Here is an 8,593-nt window from a genome sequence, read left to right as displayed (position 1 = left end):
TAAATAAATATCAAAACTTCCGGGACCAATCCCCACCTGTTGACAACCCTTAAATATTGGACACCGAGCAGTAAGATAGAGAGAGACATAAATAAATAATCTAGTAAATTAAATCAATAAAGTCTTTTAACTTTTTAAAATAAGTATATAAATAATTAGGCAAAAAAAATCCAAGCTTTGTATGATGGTCGGGCACAGGCTCAAAATCTAGGCTTGATGGTTGAAGTAGGCTTAGACTTGGTCCTTAATAAGTTCTGTTGATATAAAGGCAAAGCCCAAACCAGACATGGCCCAACCAATGAAAAGGTTTAACCCCAACCGATACCTCTCCAATTTATAAACCTAAATATTTTGCTCGTGTTGGGGGGCAATGTATGGATTATTAACTTGAATAATTTAATAAATTAAATAAATAGGAACCTATGGATACCAATTTAGTTAATTTTGTAAAATAACTAATGATTAATTTGGTTTAGTAAAATAAATAAATTTAATTATATTCATTATTGGCATGGGACAGGTACATCCTATCCCATATTCACAAAACATATTAGTTACCCTAAAAATAGTCTCTAGGAGAGAGAGAGAGAGAGAGAGAGAGAGAGAGAAATAATTTGTTAGGAAAATAATTAATTAATTAGTTAATTAAATAATTCAATAAATTAAGTAAATAGAAATCTATGGATATAAATTTACTTATTTTTATAAAATAGATAAATCAATAGTTAACTTTAACAAAAAAATATAAATAAATATTCACTTGTGATTGGTGCAAGAATAGTCCAAGCTATCCCCAACCAAACTTGCACCATTGACAACCGTAAGTATTGTTAACATGTTGAATTAGATAAATAAAACTTTATAGAGAATAATTTTTTTAATATATTAAAACAAATAAATGAATAATTTTATTTAGTAAAATAAATAAATAAATTTTCAGTTATTATTGGGGCAAGACATGTACAACCTATTCGACACCAGAACTAATCCATTGTTCAAAAAGTAAATCATTAATTAGATGAACAATTTAGTTATGTAAATAAATAAAACCTATGGATAATAATTTACATACTCTTGGAAAAATAAATAAATATCCAAACTATCTAGATCCAAACCCGACCCATTCACAACCCTAAATATGTAACTCAGGAGGGAGAGAGAGAGAGAGAGAGAAATAATTTGTTTACAAAGTAAATTAATTTAGTAAGTTCAGTAAATAATTTTTAACTTAATAGAATAACTAAATAAGAAATTAGGTGAGAAAATGAGAGGAACAAGGAATTTCCTCACCATGATTCAGGCTCTATATGAACTTTAGGCTCAGGCTCAAGATGTAGGCTCGAAGTTCAACCTCGACTTAGACTTGCGCATAAATATGTTCTTTTGTTCTCGATAATAATTTTAATCCAAGCTGAGACCTAACCTACTAATAGCTAAATATTAGGCTTAGGGAGAGAGATCGAAATAACAAAATAGTTAAATAAATGATTAATTACTTGAATAATTTTGCAAATTAAAAAATAGAAATCTATGGATAATATTTTACTAAATTATGTAAAATAAACAAATCAAAATTTTAATTTAATAAAATTACTATATACTCATTTATTATTGGGTGTCGGGTTGAATCAAATAAATAAAAATTTATACATAATAGTTTATCTAAAGTATTTAAATATATAAACGAATAATTTAGTTTAGTAAAATAAATAAAATTTCATTAATCGTTCGAACGGGATAGGTACATTCTATACCACACTAGACCGAAGTCGTTGATAACCCAAAAAATAAGGATCCAGAGAAAGAGAAAAATAAGTTATTAACTAATTTATTAACCTAAATAATAAAATCATTATATAATGATCAATTCATTTAGTAAAATTAAAAATAAAAATCCAATCTATATAAAACCAAGCCCGGCCCATTGATAACCCAAAATATTAGACTTGGGGAGGGAGAGATATAGTGAATTAATTTTTTGATAAAATTAAATCATTTAGAAAATTAAAAAAATAAAATTTTTTAACTTACTAAATTAAATAAATAAATAAATTGGTGATGAAATAAGAGAGTAAGAAACAATAACGCTTTTCTCGTCGGCTCAACTCAAGAGATAGGTCTAATGGTTGGGTCGGGCTCAAAGTTGGGCTTCAATATATTCTATTGAATAAAGACAAAGTCCAGCCCAAACTTGGCACTGCCTGTGAACCAACCTTCTTAATTTGTTAATAAATGATTAATTAATGAAGACAATTAGTTAATTAAATAAATATAAATCTATGGATAATAACTTATTTATTTTGTAAAATATATAATTGAATAATTTAATTTAATAAAATAAAAAAATATCCAAGCTACCTAGACCAATCCCCACCTATTGACAACCCTTAAATATTGGACACCGAGCAGTAAGATAGAGAGGGACATAATTAAATAATCTAGTAAATTAAATCAATAAAATATTTTAACTATTTAAAAGAAGTAAATAAATAATTATGCAAGAAAAAATCCGAGCTTTATATGATGGTCGGGCACAGCCTCAAAATCTAGGCTTGATGGTTGGTCTAGGCTTAGATGGGCCTTAATAAGTTCTGTTGATATAAAGGCAAAGCCCAAACCAGACGTGGCCCAACCAATGAATAGGTTTAACCCCAACCGATACCTATCCAATTTATAAACCTAAATATTTTGCTCGGGTTGGGGGGAATGTATGGATTATTAACTTCTTGAATAATTTAACAAATTAAATAAATAGGAACCTATGGATACCAATTTAGTTAATTTTGTAAAATAACTAATGATTAATTTGGTTTAGTAAAATAAATAAATAAAAATAATCTCTAGGAGAAAGAGAGAGAGAGAGAGAGAGAGAGAGAGAAATAATTTGTTAGGAATATAATTAATTAATTAGTTAATTAAAGAATTCAATAAATTAAGTAAATAGAAATCTATGGATAATAATTTACTTAATTTTATAAAATAGATAAATAAATAGTTAACTTTAAGAAAAAAATATAAATAAATATTCACTTGTGATTGGTGCAAGACTAGTCCAAGCTATCCCCAACCAAACTTGCACCATTGACAACCGTAAGTATTGGTAACATGTTGAATTAGATAAATAACACTTTATGGAGAATAATTTTTTTAATATATTAAAACAAATAAATGAATAATTTAATTTAGTAAAATAAATAAATAAATTTTCAGTTATTATTGGGGCAAGACATGTACAACCTATTCGACACTAGAACTAATCCATTTTTCAATAAGTAAATCAATAATTAGATGAACAATTTAGTTATGTAAATAAATAAAACCTATGGATAACAATTTACTTACTTTTGGAAAAATAAATAAATATCCAAACTATCTAGATCCAAACCCAACCCACTCACAACCCTAAATATGTAACTCAGGAGGGAGGGAGAGAGAGAGAGAGAGAGAGAGAGAGAGAGAAATAATTTGTTTATAAAGTAAATTGATTTAATAAGTTCAGTAAATAGTTTTTAACTTAATAGCATAACTAAATAAGTAATTAGGTTGAGAAAATGGAAGGAACAATGAATTTCCTCACCATGATTCGGGCTCTATATGAACTTTAAGATCATGCTCAAGATGTAGGCCCAAAGTTCAACCTGGACTCAGACTTGTGCATAAATATGTTGTATTGATCTCGTTAATAATTTTAATCCAAGCTGAGACCTAACCTACTAATAGACCTAAATATAACTAGTTAATTAAATAAATAGAAATCTATGGATAGTAACTTTCTTAATTTTGTAAAATATATAATTGAATAATTTAATTTAATAAAATAAATAAATATCAAAACTTCCGGGACCAATCCCCACCTGTTGACAACCCTTAAATATTGGACACCGAGCAGTAAGATAGAGAGAGACATAAATAAATAATCTAGTAAATTAAATCAATAAAGTCTTTTAACTTTTTAAAATAAGTATATAAATAATTAGGCAAAAAAAATCCATGCTTTGTATGACGGTCGGGCACAGGCTCAAAATCTAGGCTTGATGGTTGAAGTAGGCTTATACTTGGTCCTTAATAAGTTCTGTGGATATAAAGGCAAAGCCCAAACCAGACATGGCCCAACCAATGAAAAGGTTTAACCCCAACCGATACCTATCCAATTTATAAACCTAAATATTTTGCTCGGGTTGGGGTTAATGTATGGATTATTAACTTGAATAATTTAATAAATTAAATAAATAGGAACCTATGGATACCAATTTAGTTAATTTTGTAAAATAACTAATGATTAATTTGGTTTAGTAAAATAAATAAATGAAATTACATTTATTATTGCCATGGGACAGGTACATCCTATCCCATATTCACCAAACATATTAGTTACCCTAAAAATAGTCTCTAGGAGAGAGAGAGAGAGAGAAATAATTTGTTAGGAAAATAATTAATTAATTAGTTAATTAAATAATTCAATAAATTAAGTAAATAGAAATCTATGGATATAAATTTACTTATTTTTATAAAATAGATAAATCAATAGTTAACTTTAACAAAAAAATATAAATAAATATTCACTTGTGATTGGTGCAAGAATAGTCCAAGCTATCCCCAACCAAACTTGCACCATTGACAACCGTAAGTATTGTTAACATGTTGAATTAGATAAATAAAACTTTATAGAGAATAATTTTTTTAATATATTAAAACAAATAAATGAATAATTTAATTTAGTAAAATAAATAAATAAATTTTCAGTTATTATTGGGGCAAGACATGTACAACCTATTCGACACCAGAACTAATCCATTGTTCAAAAAGTAAATCATTAATTAGATGAACAATTTAGTTATGTAAATAAATAAAACCTATGGATAATAATTTACATACTTTTGGAAAAATAAATAAATATCCAAACTATCTAGATCCAAACCCAACCCATTCACAACCCTAAATATGTAACTCAGGAGGGAGAGAGAGAGAGAGAGAGAAATAATTTGTTTACAAAGTAAATTAATTTAGTAAGTTCAGTAAATAATTTTTAACTTAATAGAATAACTAAATAAGTAATTAGGTGAGAAAATGAGAGGAACAAGGAATTTCCTCACCATGATTCAGGCTCTATATGAACTTTAGGCTCAGGCTCAAGATGTAGGCTCGAAGTTCAACCTGGACTTAGACTTGCGCATAAATATGTTCTTTTGTTCTGGTTAATAATTTTAATCCAAGCTGAGACCTAACCTACTAATAGCTAAATATTAGGCTTAGGGAGAGAGATCGAAATAACAAAATAGTTAAATAAATGATTAATTACTTGAATAATTTTGCAAATTAAAAAATAGAAATCTATGGATAATATTTTACTAAATTATGTAAAATAAACAAATCAAAATTTTAATTTAATAAAATTACTATATACTCATTTATTATTGGGTGTCGGGTTGAATCAAATAAATAAAAATTTATACATAATAGTTTATCTAAAGTATTTAAATATATAAACGAATAATTTAGTTTAGTAAAATAAATAAAATTTCATTAATCGTTCGAACGGGATAGGTACATTCTATACCACACTAGACCGAAGTCGTTGATAACCCAAAAAATAAGGATCCAGAGAAAGAGAAAAATAAGTTATTAACTAATTTATTAACCTAAATAATAAAATCATTATATAATGATCAATTCATTTAGTAAAATTAAAAATAAAAATCCAATCTATATAAAACCATGCCCGGCCCATTGATAACCCAAAATATTAGACTTGGGGAGGGAGAGATATAGTGAATTAATTTTTTGATAAAATTAAATCATTTAGCAAATTAAAAAAATAAAATTTTTTAACTTACTAAATTAAATAAATAAATAAATTGGTGATGAAATAAGAGAGTAAGAAACAATAACGCTTTTCTCGTCGGCTCAACTCAAGAGATAGGTCTAATGGTTGGGTCGGGCTCAAAGTTGGGCTTCAATATATTCTATTGAATAAAGACAAAGTCCAGCCCAAACTTGGCACTGCCTGTGAACCAACCTTCTTAATTTGTTAATAAATGATTAATTAATGAAGACAATTAGTTAATTAAATAAATATAAATCTATGGATAATAACTTATTTATTTTGTAAAATATATAATTGAATAATTTAATTTAATAAAATAAAAAAATATCCAAGCTACCTAGACCAATCCCCACCTATTGACAACCCTTAAATATTGGACACCGAGCAGTAAGATAGAGAGGGACATAATTAAATAATCTAGTAAATTAAATCAATAAAATATTTTAACTATTTAAAATAAGTAAATAAATAATTATGCAAAAAAAAATCCAAGCTTTATATGATGGTCGGGCACAGGCTCAAAATCTAGGCTTGATGGTTGGTCTAGGCTTAGACGGGCCTTAATAAGTTCTGTTGATATAAAGGCAAAGCCCAAACCAGACGTGGCCCAACCAATGAATAGGTTTAACCCCAACCGATACCTATCCAATTTATAAACCTAAATATTTTGCTCGGGTTGGGGGGAATGTATGGATTATTAACTTCTTGAATAATTTAATAAATTAAATAAATAGGAACCTATGGATACCAATTTAGTTAATTTTGTAAAATAACTAATGATTTATTTGGTTTAGTAAAATAAATAAATAAAATTACATTTATTATTGGCACGGGATAGGTACATCCTATCCCATATTCACAAAACATATTAGTTACCCTAAAAATAGTCTCTAGGAGAGATAGATAGATAGAGAGAGAGAGAGAGAGAGAGAGAAATAATTTGCTAGGAATATAATTAATTAATTAGTTAATTAAAGAATTCAATAAATTAAGTAAATAGAAATCTATGGATAATAATTTACTTAATTTTATAAAATAGATAAATAAATAGTTAACTTTAAGAAAAAAATATAAATAAATATTCACTTGTGATTGGTGCAAGACTAGTCCAAGCTATCCCCAACCAAACTTGCACCATTGACACCCGTAAGTATTGGTAACTTGTTGAATTAGATAAATAACACTTTATGGAGAATAATTTTTTTAATATATTAAAACAAATAAATGAATAATTTAATTTAGTAAGATAAATAAATAAATTTTCAGTTATTATTGGGGCAAGACATGTACAACCTATTCGACACTAGAACTAATCCATTTTTCAATAAGTAAATCAATAATTAGATGAACAATTTAGTTATGTAAATAAATAAAACCTATGGATAACAATTTACTTACTTTTGGAAAAATATATAAATATCCAAACTATCTAGATCCAAACCCAACCCATTCACAACCCTAAATATGTAACTCAGGAGGGAGAGAGAGAGAGAGAGAGAGAAATAATTTGTTTATAAAGTAAATTGATTTAGTAAGTTCAGTAAATAGTTTTTAACTTAATAGCATAACTAAATAAGTAATTAGGTTGAGAAAATGGAAGGAACAAAGAATTTCCTCACCATGATTCGGGCTCTATATGAACTTGAAGCTCATGCTCAAGATATAGGCCCAAAGTTCAACCTGGACTCAGACTTGCGCATAAATATGTTGTATTGATCTCGTTAATAATTTTAATCCAAGCTGAGACCTAACCTACTAATAGACCTAAATATAACTAGTTAATTAAATAAATAGAAATCTATGGATAGTAACTTTCTTAATTTTGTAAAATATATAATTGAATAATTTATTTTAATAAAATAAATAAATATCAAAACTTCCGGGACCAATCCCCACCTATTGACAACCCTTAAATATTGGACACCGAGCAGTAAGATAGAGAGAGACATAAATAAATAATCTAGTAAATTAAATCAATAAAGTCTTTTAACTTTTTAAAATAAGTATATAAATAATTAGGCAAAAAAAATCCGAGCTTTGTATGATGGTCGGGCACAGGCTCAAAATCTAGGCTTGATGGTTGAAGTAGGCTTAGACTTGGTCCTTAATAAGTTATGTTGATATAAAGGCAAAGCCCAAACCAGACATGCCCCAACCAATGAAAAGTTTTAACCCCAACCGATACCTATCCAATTTATAAACCGAAATATTTTGCTCGGGTTGGGGGCAATGTATGGATTATTAACTTGAATAATTTAATAAATTAAATAAATAGGAACCTATGGATACCAATTTAGTTAATTTTGTAAAATAACTAATGATTAATTTGGTTTAGTAAAATAAATAAATAGAATTACATTTATTATTGGCATGGGACAGGTACATCCTATCCCATATTCACCAAACATATTAGTTACCCTAAAAATAGTCTCTAGGAGAGAGAGAGAGAGAGAAATAATTTGTTAGGAAAATAATTAATTAATTAGTTAATTAAATAATTCAATAAATTAAGTAAATAGAAATCTATGGATATAAATTTACTTATTTTTATAAAATAGATAAATCAATAGTTAACTTTAACAAAAAAATATAAATAAATATTCACTTGTGATTGGTGCAAGAATAGTCCAAGCTATCCCCAACCAAACTTGCACCATTGACAACCGTAAGTATTGTTAACATGTTGAATTAGATAAATAAAACTTTATAGAGAATAATTTTTTTAATATATTAAAACAAATAAATGAATAATTTAATTTAGTAAAATAA

Source organism: Nelumbo lutea, chromosome 6, assembly GCF_056320005.1.
Source record: "Nelumbo lutea isolate HS-2025 chromosome 6, American lotus-T2T, whole genome shotgun sequence".
In the NCBI taxonomy this organism is placed as follows: Eukaryota; Viridiplantae; Streptophyta; class Magnoliopsida; order Proteales; family Nelumbonaceae; genus Nelumbo; species Nelumbo lutea.
This window is presented reverse-complemented; position numbering follows the sequence as displayed.